Source organism: Vombatus ursinus, unplaced genomic scaffold (assembly GCF_900497805.2).
Source record: "Vombatus ursinus unplaced genomic scaffold, bare-nosed wombat genome assembly UNPS02014832.1, whole genome shotgun sequence".
Taxonomy (NCBI): domain Eukaryota; kingdom Metazoa; phylum Chordata; class Mammalia; order Diprotodontia; family Vombatidae; genus Vombatus; species Vombatus ursinus.
Window position 1 is genome coordinate 73240875 of NW_020954610.1, and position 14549 is coordinate 73255423.

At 38.3% G+C, this 14549-nt stretch overlaps 1 protein-coding gene across 2 annotated transcripts in view; it reads left to right on the top strand.

Annotated features, from left to right (window-relative positions):
* The window catches only part of LOC114026056 (guanine nucleotide-binding protein subunit alpha-14), a 271430-nt gene that overhangs the window by 113344 nt on the left and 143537 nt on the right, over positions 1-14549 (top strand). Inside the window, exon 1 of one of the 2 annotated variants that reach the window (XM_027839670.1) lies at positions 11396-11524. The exons of the other annotated variant lie outside the window; for it this stretch is intronic. The gene's annotated coding sequence lies outside the window, so the exon portion shown is untranslated. Of the gene's footprint in view, positions 1-11395; positions 11525-14549 lie in introns of those variants that run through there. 2 annotated transcript variants of the gene reach the window in all.

The window sequence follows — 14549 nt, forward strand, 5'->3', positions numbered from 1 at the left end:
GAGATCAGGAAAGGTTTCCTGTAGATGGTGGGGTTTACCTGGGACTTGAAGGAAGTCTCAAGCTCTAAATCTATGATGATAGGATCTTCATTACCTGTTACTTCAGGATCCTACTAATGTAAACATATTATTCCACCAAAAATGAACCTGATCTCTCATCTGTCTAAGGCAATAATCAAACCCATAGAAAGAATTTAGCTATCAAAGAGGGAAAATAGACCGTCTGATTCCTGCCTGATATGTTCTGTCAATTTCTATAGTCCTTGTTCTGGAACATCAGGGTCTATTCTCCTCTTGATACTAGGGAGAGGAAAAGAAAAGATTAAGACAGATTTGATATTATTATTAGAACTCTCTCCTTCTTGAAATTACTTTGTGTTATTTTGCATGTACTTTTTATTTTCTCCACCAACCCAGGGAGGTAGGTGCTAGTATGCTTTCCATTTTACAGATGAAGAGGGTGAGACAGATTGACTTGCCACACAGTAAATGTCTGAGGTCAGCTTTGACCTCAGATCTTCCTGACTCTAGGCCCAGCTTCTATCCACTGAGTCACCTAGCTGCCTAATATGTTAACAATCTAATTATGAGATTTCTTTCAGTTCAAACCATTTGTCTGCATCCTCTCTCCTATGCTCTCCCCACCTCATAACAAAGTCACTAGCTGTGTTAGATTTAATGGGTTTTGTTTCAAGTTAAAGAGACATATCCTATTTGGTCTAAATAGTTGTCCATTTCAGAAAGAAAATTGTGGGAGTTAAAAGTTTTTATTTTTTTATATTCTAAGAAAAAAGTGGTCAGTTGCAGATGTACTTATTTTGGTATGTTGACTACATCTTGTTTATCTTGATATCTCCCTGAGTTCTTAGTAGAGTATTACATGTACTATACTTAATAAATGTTTGAATGTTAGATGACTATAAGGGAGGGGAGTAGAATTATAGGCTCTCCCCAAAGGCAGAATTATAGTGAACACAATCCAAAGAGATGGGGTTTTAGAGACTTCCCTCCTAAAGTGAGATTTGGAAGGGTAGTGGTAGGCGCTGTCACTTGTGAGCCCTTGAATTGCCCCCCCCCACTGTTGGGAGAGGAAGCGGAAGATGTAGACCTGGGAGGGAAGGAGAGGCTCAGGTGTTGCCCTTTGTACGGGAAGGTTCCCCCCCTCCCCGGTAGAAATGGGGATGCAGCAGCAGCAGCAGCTGGGGAGAAGAGCAAATGATTGCATCTCCATGATGTTATTTACTGGGCATCGGGAAGGAGGTAGATTGCTGGAAATTGGTGGTTGTGAAGCCAAGTTGTGAAGCAGTGTGCTTGAATATGGTAAATTAGTGGCTGTTGAGTGATATGCATTTCCTCATAGGTCAGTTAATGTGAGCCTCTGGGATTAGTGAAAAGTTTGGCAGCCATGATACTTTCCTTGGATCTCTTTTGCTTATGTTGAAAAGTATTTCGTCTAGGATTCATGGATTAATTACTACTGCTACCTGCTCTTCCCTTCCTTCCCCAAGATCATATAAACTTTAGTGGCTTCCTAAAGCCTCCAGGATCAAATAGGAAATGCCTTGTTGGGCATTCAAAGCCCTTCATGACCTAACCCCCTCCTACCTTTGCAGTCTTCTTACACCTTACTTCCCAACACATTTTTTTTTTTAGGCAATTGGGGTTAAGTGAATTGCCCAGGGTCACACAGCTAGTAAGTGTCAAGAGTTTGGTCTGAGGCTGGATTTGAACTCAGGTCCTCCTGTCTTCAGGGCTGGTGCTCTATCCACTGCGCCACCTAGCTGCCCCCCAACACATACTCTTGATCTAATGACAGTGGCTTACTTACTGTTCTGTGAACAAGATACTCCATCTCTTGGCTCTGGGCATTTTGCTGGCTGGTGCACATCCCCAAAATGCTCTTCCTCTTTACCTCTACCTCCTGGCTTGCTTGGTTTCCTTCGTGCCCCAAGTAAAATCCCATCTTCTACAGGACCCTCTTAATTCTAGTTCCTTTCCTCTGTTAATTTTTTCCTATTTATCTTGTATATAGCTTGTTTGTACATATTTATCTCCACCATTTGATTGTAAGCTCCTTGAGGGTAGGTCTTTTCCTTCTTTCTCTATCACTATTATATTAGCACAGTGCCTGGTGCATAGTAGGCTCTTAATAGATGTTTATTGATTGATAACTGAAAAAAATAAAATTCCATCTGTTACAGCTTGTTTGAAACAAGCTAAACAAGCTGAGCTTACCTCCTGGTTTAATGGAAAGACTTTGAAGTAAGAGGACCTAGGTTCAAATCCTGGTTGTCCCATTTACCACCTATTGCCTTTGATCAAGTCACAACCTCTCTGACCCTCAGTATCACCATCTGTAAAGTGAGAGGGCAACATGATATCTAAGAACTCTTTCAGCTCTGAGTCTGTGATGTTTTGGTTCCTGTTCCCAAAGAGTTCCTTTGGGATGGTGGTGGTGGACATGTCTTTCCAAAATAAATAAAGAAGTCTCTTATTTATATTATATTTTCCCCTAACTCTTTGTGAACTTCAAAACTATAAAATCACCTATATTAATTAAAATTTTTTTTCTTTAATATGGAAATTGCCCCTTCTCCCCCATTTAGTATAATCCCCTGCCCTAATAGCTGGTAACTAAATTATCCAGGACAGATGGGTGTTTGTTTTTAAAGTCCTCTATAATGAAGATTCATCAGCTTTAAGTTATAATAAAAGAGTTTCAGTTAAGTTTAAAGCAGTGTTTTGACCATCAGGGTGATATAAGATCAGGTCCACTTTGTTTTATTGCGGAAAAAAATTGATTAATGACTCATTATAACCTTTCGAGTAATTGGAGGCAACTTTAAAGCATCTCTTTCTTTGTCTTTTCTACATGAAAGGTCTTTTTTCATAGAGCCTATGTCAAATCTTTTCATTATTTTGTTCTCTTCACTACCCTCTCTAGCTTTTTTCCCATATGGGAAACTAGATTGGGGAGTACATGAAAAATAAAACAACATTTTAAGAAGGGTGTAGCAGATGATGACTATCATAGAAGGCTAATTTTTTTTGTGATTTAAAATATCATGCCACATTAATACAGAGGTGTTCCTGACAGTGCTTCTCTATGATTTCAGTTATCTCTACAAAGTTCCAAATATTTTATTAGCTCCTATCACTTAAATCCTCTTGTTCTCACTTCACACCAAGTCAGTGGTCCCTTCTTTTTTCATCTCCTTTTGCCCAAGGCAGCTTTGGTAATATTGTCACCTTTTATTTTATATTGCGTAGAGCCAAATCATTTTCTTATGGTAATAAACAGCAAGGTTTATTTCTGTTTGTAGAGTACAGCTGTTACAGATGGTATTAATGGCATGGGGGAAGGGCCTTGGTAAGTGGGATTGACTTGAGAAAGAAGGGAACCTTAATGGCACAAATAAAAATAAATATGTATTATGAAAATGTCAAACAAAGATCCTATGGGGAGAATATATTTCATGTAGGACTAAAGTTGAAAATTAGTACAAAACCCAGCAGTGGAAAGAGACATGGTTTAGAAGCATCCATACTGCAGAGATGTGCAAAATGATGACATATGGAGAGTCTTTTAATTGGATGAAACTTGAGAGGTAATTTAGTTCATCCCTCTGATTTCACATTTAAATCTTCTCATACTAATGGGGCTCTTCTTTTTAAAAACATCTATAGTTTCCTTAACTTCCTCAATAAACCATTCTCTCATTTCAAGGCCCTCACTTATAACAAATCTAGAATTCTCATACCATAGTTCATACTCATTCTCTTATCTCTTAGCTGGAGAGGTAGAGGAAATTAGGAGTGCAGCCAAGCTGTTTGTACAACCCTTGAGAAGGATGAATTCAAAAGAGAAAATGAAAGCTATTTTACTGCGATTTTTAATGGAAAGACAGCATGGTATGGTGGATAGCATGATGCATTTGGGAGCCTGGGAGACCAATATTCGAATCTATCTTATGACATTTAATTCTGTGATTCTGGACAAGTCAGTTGCCCTCTTTGTGGCTCTCATGACTCTCTGACTTGTATATTAATTCTAGGTAAGGACTTGATGGGTCAGGTTGGTCGAAGGAGTCCCTTTCAAATGTTCCCTGTACAAGGGAAGCTTGGACAGCTAGGTGGCACAGTGGATGGAATGCCAAACCTGGAGTTAGGAAGACTCATCTTCCTGAGTTCAAATCTGGCCTTAGACACTTACTAGCTATGTGACTTACCTCTGTTTGCCTCAGTTTTCTCATCTATAAAATGAGCTGGAGAAGTAAATGGCAAACCTCTCCAGTATCTTTGTCAAGAAAATCCCCAAATGGGGTCATGAGGAGTCATACACAGTTGAAATGATTCAATAACATATATATGTAATATATATCTGAGAGAGAGAGAGACAATGAGAATGAATGAACATCATTTGCAGCACTATTTCTTGGCATGTATATACAGTTTTTTTACCCATCCTTCCAGCTTCCCCTACATACCCTGGATCTAGAGAACTTGCCACTGTCAGTTGACAATATTTGTTATTCTCCAAAGGAAATGGCTTCTTCTAAGTGATAGCAGAAAGCCAAATCTCTTGTCTTCCTGTGAACTGCTCTTCATTCTTTACACCATATTACTTCGTAGAAAAGCAACTGGAGGTATAAAATGCAACATCTCCTTCCAAATATTTGCAGAAATAAGCAAGAGCAATTGGTAATGTTTCAGGCATTAAAACATCTCCAACTATGAAATGAAAAGGATCTTTCAAAGTGTCCAAGGATATCATGTTTATTTTGCATTGATCCAATTAACCAACTTTTTAGGTGAACTTTAGACCAACTCTCTCTCCTTTTAAGTAACCTTAGTCTCTTGATAGGAAAGATTTTCTTTTGCTTTTCCTGCAGTATCCTTCTATATTCTGATGATACTTTTTGTTATGAAGTATTCTACATCTTTGATATGTGGTTGAAAATGTGAGTTTTCTCAGAACACAAATGGAATTACAAGATTTTCATTTTAAGACTTCTTTGTTAACACATTTTTACTTCTTGTGTTCCCCTGTGTAGGAATTCCAATTACTTTGGGTCCCAAAATAATAATTCTTTAAGGTTGATGTTCATAATCAGAATTTTAGAGGCTGTATTTCCTATTACCACCCTGGAGAAAAAAATTGCTTTAGAAAGAGATTTTTTTTTAAAGTATGGTTTGCTCAAGGAGGGCAATATACCCTAAAAGTGAGTCACAGAACAAAGAAACACAGTATTCTCCAGCAAAGCAAGGCCATTTAATACACGTTAAGCCGGGAATTGGCATGATTTAAGCTTTTCCCTAACAAGTGTCAAAAATATATGCATGTGTGCAAGTGCGTGTGTGCATGCACGTGTGTGTGTGTGTGTGTGTGTAAACTTGCTACCATGAGATAGTTGGCAAGGAAGAAGCAACTTTAGAATTTGAGTAAGGGAGTATGTTGGAGTTTAAGATTCCTAAATACTAGGAGTGATAATGAGTATGTCTTCATTTTATCCAACTTATAAATAAATCTTGTCTCCCTCGTCTTCCAGACTTGAAATGCATTCCCTTCTCACCTCTATTTCTTAGAATCTTTAACTTCTCTCAAGGCTCAGCTAAAGTTCCTTTGATTAACTTAGATTGGCCCCTCTATTTGTTAACACTCTTTCTCTAAATTATGAATCACATCCTATGTGTCTATATGTCACAGTGGAATGTGACCCCCAGGGCACAAACCTGTATCTTATTTCTTTATGTCCCCGGGCTCTACCATATGTGGTATTTTGCCCAAATAAGCAATTAATAAATGCTTGAATTGAATTGACTCATATGTTTTTTCTTCTTTTAAGTTAAATTTTTTTATTGGAGGGGAAGGAGTGCGCTAGAGTTGACTTTAAGGTCAAAAGAAGTACAGAGGTAATACTTTGTTCTTCAGGACTCCAGGGGAACAGGAATTTGATTCTCTGGAGCCAGTAATGGGCTCTGTAAATGAATCTGAGTGGTCTAAATATTGTTATTTTGACTTTTTAATTCCTCTCCCTTTTGATGTGATACCATTCTCCCTTTAAATGTATGATTTTCAGTTCAGTCCCCTTTAAGCTGTGCTACTCTTCCCCACCCCATCCCATTCACTTCTCTCTGCCTTAACCTCTGGGGTTGGGAGTTAGTATTAAAGTATATGCCTTAATTTGGAGAAGTTGTTTTTCTTAAATGTCCAAAGTGTCTTTCATCTCATTATGTGGGTGTTCCTTGAATGTCTGCCCATGCTGTCTGAGTCTTGTCCATGTTTACCCCATATGTTCACTACAGAGACTCTGATCAGTATAGTGAGGACCCTTCTGACCTTTTTTTGAGATCTGGAGGATTCCAAAAAGCAAGTAGGCTGACTGTGTGCTAGCTCTCACTATGCCTATATGCCCATTTCATCCGCTTTTTAAAATCATGCATATCTTTAATGACATTTCCTCTGGTTCTTTATTTTGTATGGGTTACAACCCATTTGCCTTTACCATGTATCTTTCCATTGCCTTCTGGGTGATATTCATTTTCTAATACTTCAGAGACTATAGTGTTTTATGACTCAAGACCATACAACACTAGTAGAACATTGGTATTAAAACAATGATCTTTTGTTTCTGGAAGAAGTTCAAGGTCATTAAAGAAACTTTGGAGTTTTTCAAAGGTAATGCAGCTTGCTTGCTCTCCTCATTCTCTTTAATTGGGTCCGACTCACATCCCATATTTCATTTGCGTTGGCTATTCAAGAGGCATATGCGTGCATGCTAATGCATATACGCTCATGCACACAGAAGTGGGCGAGCCCTATTGGCTGTTCATATGGCTGCGTGTCATAATCTAGACAGTAGGCATGGTTCATCATCTTGGTTTTTCCTATTTTCATGGTTAGGCCAAATTTTGGAGTGGTTATGGATCTTACCATAAGGCTCTGCAATGTTCCAGGTCTTAATATAACCAGCACAATGTTGTTTACAAAGAGGAGCATCTGTAAGACCTCACCATCTATAGGAAATCCCTCTTGGACTCTGAACCTGGTTTCCTCTGTGCTAGTGGTAAATGGTTTTAGTGAGCATATACATCTATCTTTTATTTTTTTAAGCTTTTAAAAATATAGCAGAAATCTATTTTCTCTCCCTCTCACCTTCCTATCTTTGTTCTCAAAAAGTGCAATTTCTACCTCCTCTGTAAGCACAAGCAGAGCTATGATGTTGGAGTCCCAGGGTGGGGGATGCTATTGTCTTTTATGGTAAAAAGCATTTGTTTTTTTAAAAAAAACTTTGAAGGTCTTTTTTCATTTATCTTTTGTTTGTTCTTTTGTTTTCATCCTTAAATACCTTCAAGATGATTTTGGTTGATGGCATCTCATCAAGCTGTTTGAGTTTTTTTTTTTTTAAGCCTGGTTTTATCTTTCATTGCTTCTTTTTTGTTTTAAGAGGTGACACTGTATATAATTTTCAAACATCCATCTTTATAAAATTTTACAAATTACTTCATACTGTAAGCCTGGGTAGGCTTTGGCTGCCACAAGAAACTTTATGTAAGGTTCTTTTGATTTTATGATCATACTTGATTTGAATCCATTAAATTTCTGTCTAAAATTATTGCAATCAGCATCTGCTCTTTCTCTTACCCATATCCTACTTTTTTTGACATCAATAACTTTAAATAGTCAGGTTGGAGTTGATTATGTTGTACATATCTTTTAAAAAATCTTATAGCTTTACATTAATTTTGAATAACTTTTAGTTAAATCCTAATGGGTCAGTGCTTTGATACTATAAAATAAATTTGGTAGCCACATGAGTAAAATGGATTGAGGTGGAGGGTGTTGGGCAGGAGGGATGTTATTTAGAAGGCATTTTACTTTTTTAGGTGTGATGTGGGAAAGGCCTGAACTTAGGTAATGGAAATAAGAGTGGAAAAGGAAAGGACAAAAGTGAAAGAGAAATTTCCAAGGAAAAATCAAAATAGGATCCAAAAGTGATAGAGTGCAAAAGAAGAATGAATCAAGACGGCTTCCAGGTTTTAAGCCTAGGTGACAATTTCAGTTCTATAAAGAGATGACAGTGAATACTGAGAAAAAAAAATTCTAGATTTGATGATGGAATGGGTCACTTATATGTTAATTGAACCCTCTGTTCTTTAAGTTCAGTCTAGAATTTCACTGAGATGGGGTTAGCTGTTGATGTTGTTTGTCCTTTGTTCTCAAAGAGGACCTAGACATCAAGAAGGTGATGCCATGACATGCAAGTGAATTGGATTTAAGTGAGGGAGGGCTGTGCAAAGTCACCAGCCTCACTTTTTCCTCTGGAGCCATCTGGGTCTAATCGCAAGATGTAGATCAGGGTGACTGGAAATGGCCCTTGATGCCAACGGGGTTGGCAGGGAAGAGGGGAAAAGCCAAAATCTCAAAATATAGCATACAATCCTATAAATTCTTCCTTTTATGATGAAGATTTCAACATACTTCAAATATTCACTGAGCTTTTTAAAAATATGAAGACATTTTTGCTTTTATATGGTTTTCCCTTTGGAAATGAAGCAAAAAAAAGTAAGTGATTTTATTTATTTTTATTCAAAATGAAAATTTGACCCTGGGCATGCACACCAGAGGTGTCAAATATGTGGCTGGCCAGTTACATGCAGCTCACAACAGTCCCTAGTGTAGCCCAAACCAGACTGAAATGGAATTCCTGTCCAATTTTTAAAGCGTTGATGTATTTGTATTAAATATACATACAAATATAGTATGTGGTTTTCTAAGTTAGTATGTGGCCTGCGAGGATCCTTACATACATTTTAGTGGTCTGTTTCTAATTGAGTTTGACACTGTTATGGTAGGCTATCACTTCTCTTGTGGAACAAGTGTTTTTATTTGTTTTCTCCCTTGAACTCTCAGGCAGCCAAATATCCTTGAAAAAAAAAATGATTCCTTTAGAATGGCTATATCTATGAATTTTTCTCATTTTTGTGTTTAAAAGCAAGACTAAAATTTGTCTTTTGCCATTTTCCTCCACACATTACAAACAGCTTTTCCCAAGGTTAGAGTTACTTACAGTTCTTTGTTCCTCTGTTTGTGGTTGTTATAGAAAAGATTACATTAGCAAGTTTGTTTTGTGAATAAGCAGGTTAAAGAGTATTTACTTGAAGAGATAAGAAATAGAATAATATGGGCTCCACTAAAAACCAAAACCAAACACATACTATTATGGAATCAAATTGAATGCAAAAGTTGAAGGCAATTAACTATCTAGTCTCCAGTAAGTTTTTAAGCTAAATCCATTTGCATATATTCATTGAATTAATTATTGAAAGGGTACCAGTTGTCTAACAATGACTTACTGCTTAGAGCAGATAGGGAAACCCTGTCCCTTGGCTTGAATTTAATTGATTCCTGGTTTAATGCTGTTCTGGTTCCTGCCATTATAAATGAAAGGGGTAGTCCTGTGGTCTGAGAAGAGCCTATAAAGCTTTCAAAATAAGGACTTATTAAGGCAGAGCCAAGATGATGGAATAGCAGGAAAAAGTACAGGGAGTTCTTGGAAAGAGGCTGTGTGCCAGGGCAAGAAGTCCTAGATTCCACACAGAGGGGCTTAACATTGTGTAGAATATAGTAACAGGCACCAACTCTATTAGATTGTGAGCTCCTTGAGGAAAGGACTGTCTTTTAACTGGCCAACAGGTCACAGATTCAGGGTAGACTAAGGAGAAGACCCACACCTATGGGTGGTATTCCTCTAGGCTTTGTATCTAACAAGGAATAAGTGCAGAAGTAATTAGCAACTATCTGGCTACTAGAAGCAGAATAAAGTGTCAATTCTAACTTCTAGGATAGTCTGAAGCCTACAGAGGAATAACCATGGCAAGAATGCCAGACTGAAGGGAAGCCTGCAGTTCTGTCCCTCTGAAATCAGCAGTGTTTTCTAGCTAGCTGAACTAACACTGGCTGAATCCAGAAGCAGTCTACTGTCACTCTAGGAAAAGTAAGCCCCACAAGTGTATTGCTCACATCCAAATCAAAGTCAGGAGCAGGAGCTTGCAGAGTCCAGGCCACGGGGACAACAGTCATATTTTGTTCTGGATTGGACAAATTTTGGGAGAACTGAAAGCTTTCAGGTCCCCAGTCTGAGCTGCCCTTGAGATCCTGGAATAACACAACACTCACTCACCCAAGAAAGCAGCAGGAGCAACCCAAACATCCTCTCCCACCCCCTTCCAAAAGAGCACAGAGCTCAGCCCTAACATGAAGTCCAAAATCAGGAAGCAGGCTGGAAGAATTAGAGAACAACAACAAAAATAATCCCATCTAAAGAGCTATTGTGATGGCTTGGGCATTCAAGACAAAAACCCAGAAGAAGAGATGACTTCTTCTATAAACATTTATAAACAATGCCTCAAAGAAAAGCACAGCTTGGGCACAAATTCAGCTAAAATTCCTGGAAGAGGTGAAGCAAAAAATATTTTTAAAAGTTTTAAAATTATTTTATAACTGGAATGAGAGTACTACAGGAAAAAATAGAGTAAGAAACAAGAGTTATGGAAGGAAGAAGTAGAAAGGTAATTAACAAGTTGGCACAAAAGGTACAAAATCTTGCCTAAGCAACAAGCTCTTTGAGAAATAGTGCTAATTTTCTTAAATTAGGCAAATTAACTAATTTTTAAAAATGTTTAATAGAAGCTCATGATTCCATGAGACAATAAGAAATATTAAAACTAAGTCAAAAGACTGAAAACATTGAAGTGTAAGGTATCTAATAGCAAAAACAAATGACCTGGAAAACAGATCAAGGAGAAATAATTTAAGATTTATCAGACTGCCTGAAAGCCATAACCAAAAAGAAAATCTAGACATTATAAGAAGTCTTAAAACTACATTAAAAATTAGAGAATGAATATGAACATATTAATACATATAAATAGGATACAACAATAATTTTCATTGATTAATAGTTCATAACCTACTGTAAGGGAAACTGAGGAGATCCTCCCCAGCCCCTCATGTAACCACCTCATGACCTGACATAAAGAATGTAAATTGGAGTTAACATGCGTGGCCAAGGGCACCAAGGAGACAGAACATTAAGTAACAAACAAACTATGTTACCTGGGAAAGCAATTTTTATCTCAAGGAACATTTTTCTTGAGAAAAATGTGTATCTGTCCAAGGACCTGATCCCTGCCTGGAGACTTACACAACAAACAGGTATCTTGGGACTCTGATCAAGCTCCAACCTTTGTTAAAATGTGTGAGTGTCCTGGACCTGAGTTCACCAGGGATACATACACAAAACAAAATACTAAGATTGTTTTTCCCTGGTTTACATAGATATAAAAGGGTCATTTGAAAGGGAATTTTTTGGAGTACTTGATTGATGCCAGAGATAGGGATGCCGAGTCTCTGTGGTCAGAGGTGGATTGCGTATACAGCCTCTGATTTGGGTTGGAGTGGGATGTCACTCCCTTGCCTCCCTCATCAGATCTCTCAACCATCTCCAGGCTCCCGGGTCCTGTAGGTATTTGAGCTCACCTGGTTAGTGAGTGTGTATCCTTTCTTTTCTTATTTTCCCTTTTCTTGATTTTGATTATTACTTATTGTATTGAATGTTATTCTCATCTTTGTTTGTGTTGCCTTAATCATTATTAATCATTGTAAAATAAATGTGATAATTTGTTAAGTTTATGCTGAGTGTGTATCATTATATCTCGAGATCCAAACCTAAAGTGAAAGTACTGTGCAGTCCATAATCCTTTTGATTACACCTACTTAGTATCTCCCCCCTCCCTCATCCAGACTCATGGAGCAACTGGTAGGGAAAGAATTACCAGTAGGATTGTACTTCCTCCTGGCTTTCCTTTGGCCTCTCCTCTTAACAAACCACTGGCAGTCCAGAGACCTTCAGGAATCAGAGCTGGGAGAATCTATTGGACCATGCCTTCCCTTGGCCCCTCTTCCCCAATAACTCAGGCTCTATGGGGCTGACTAATAGAGAGGGTGGGGGGAATTCCTACCTCTTTTCTCTCTTTGCTTCCATTGGTCCCTCTCTCTCTAGACCCTTCTTTGTGTCCCTCTGCTTATCCTCCTCTGGACTCATATTGCAAAGGTGGTCTGATTGTGGGCAGAATACAACAGGACTCTGTTTGCACCTTAGTCCTAGACACATACCTCTTAGTACCAATACATTAAAGGATTAGCATCCATAGTGGGTAGAGTGCTGGATTTGGAGGGAAGAAGACCTTTCTTCTGGTGGGATCCTTCTCCCACTTCTTCCTCTGTGACTAATATCTTATTCTTACTTTACCATATGAAGCTTAGCCCAGCTCTCACATGGACTTAGATTCATTCTGGGAAGGGGTGAGGTTTCTCTAAGTCTTGGAATTATTGCCCCCACCCTGATTTCTGGGGAAATGCCTAAAGCAAAGTTTAGATATGACTCATTTCTAGATTTTCCCCAAAACATGGGTAAACAGGGTCCCTGCTACTCAGTGTATTACTTGGTTTAGGGCAGCTATTTATTTTTATGAGCACAGAAATTGTCAAAGATTTTAAAGACTTACCAACACATGATAAGATGTATAGAAAAAATATAATACTTGAAGAACCCTGGGTTCAAATACCAACTTTGCTGAGCTTTCACTACCAATGTGCCCTTGGACAACTGGCTTAACTTCTCTTACTTCAGTTCCTCATTTATAATATAAAGGGCTTGGGCTATGTGGTCTACGAGATCCTATCCAACTCATGTCTGAGAATTCATGTAATTCTATATCTTGAATTCCTCACCCCTCTGTCAAGAGGTAGGCGAGGGAGTTTCTTTATCAGACTTTTAAAGTCAGGATTGTTTGCTGCTTTTATTGGAGTTCTGAGGTCTTGCGTAGTTGTTTCTCTTCATATTTTTGTAGTTGTCATATAAATTGCCCTCCTGATTCTGTTTGCTTCACTCTACATCATTTCATACAAGTCTATTTGTTCAGCCATTTCCCAAATGATGGCATCTATTTTTTCCAGTTCTTCTTTTCCATTACAAAAAAATATTTTTTATAAGTATTACTGTTCATATGTAGCCTTTCCCTCTCTCCTAGATCTCCTGGGTGCCTGATAGTAGCAGTAGTGGTGCTCTCAGAGAAGCATGCTCTTAAGCTAATCACTTCCAACCAGGCTGCCGACACTCAATATAGTAGCTTTTAAACTCTGAAACTCACAGGATGGCTGCTGGGTTTGGGAAAGTCCATTGCCCTCTGGCTTGTGCTCAGGAAAGAAATCTCTAGGAAAGAAAAAAGCAACAGGGAGTCAGGCTCACCTATAGAAACCCATGTTCCAACTGTCATGTTCTTTTGATAGCCATTGCTGAGGGCAAGTGAGAGAAATCCCTTTTCTCTATTTGCTGGAAGTCCAGGGTAAAAAGCTCTGGAAAAATTCCCAACAAAGAAAGTCCCAAATGAGAGTGATGGCACTGTTTCCCAGCTCAGTCAAATATGGTCTAATCATAGATTCACTAATGTAGGACTATCTGCTTCCTACTTCTGGACACTCTACGTCTCAGTACAAATTGAGATTGTAATAGAGAGATGTTCTTCTGATTCACAAGAGTATGTCTTCTTGACTCAGTGACCAATTATTTTTAATGCAGCTCCTGTCACTGGGAGCCAACCAAGACATCCCATCAAGGTGCCTGTTGCTCTGCAGAGAGCTAAATTGAATGTCTAGATACACTGGAGGGATTTCCAATGATCAACTTACAATTCATTTTAGTTAATTTTAGGAAGTACAGAGTTGGCTGAAGTGGGTTACCATCACAATAATTGAGGGCGTGGGACCTTTATCACATGAGGTCCAGATAAAAAATTGACTAGTGCACTACTGTCACATTAATCAACATTCCTCTTAAAGTAACTGACATGACATGTATAGACAACTTAAAAACATCATCCCTAGGAACATTTGATAATTGCTTTTTAGCACTACTTTTTTTCTGAAGATTTGCCACTGTCTGGTATGTCTGAAATACAGTCCATTCTCACTTCCAACTAGTGGCATACTTAGCTTCTTTCAAAAAAAAAAACCAGCTCAAGTTCTACCTTCTGTAGGAGGCTTTTCCAGATTTCTCCAAATGTTAGATGCTATTATTAGCTCCATTGTGCAGGTAAGGAAACTAAATCTGAGCAGACATAAGTGACTTACTCAGAGGTCCAAAGCTAGTAAGGCAGGATTTGAATCCAGATCTTTCTGTAAGTCCAACATTCTTTCCACTCAGATACCCTGCTTCCTGTGTGCCAGTGATCATGATGGGCTTCATTTTTTATACATTCTTGTTGTTGCATACGCTTGTGATTTTAGAGTGAAGTTAGTTTGATAGAATTCCAGCAGCAAATGGGAGACATTGCTAAGGTCTACTGGTCCCTCATGGGCATATGCGCCATGACACCACGACTTTTGTCTTAAACATAACTCGTGTCTGAGTGCAATTGCTGTAAAGAGACTAAATAGGTTAGCAGGTGATCAGGGATCACTGGGAAACAGTGACACATTTAGATCC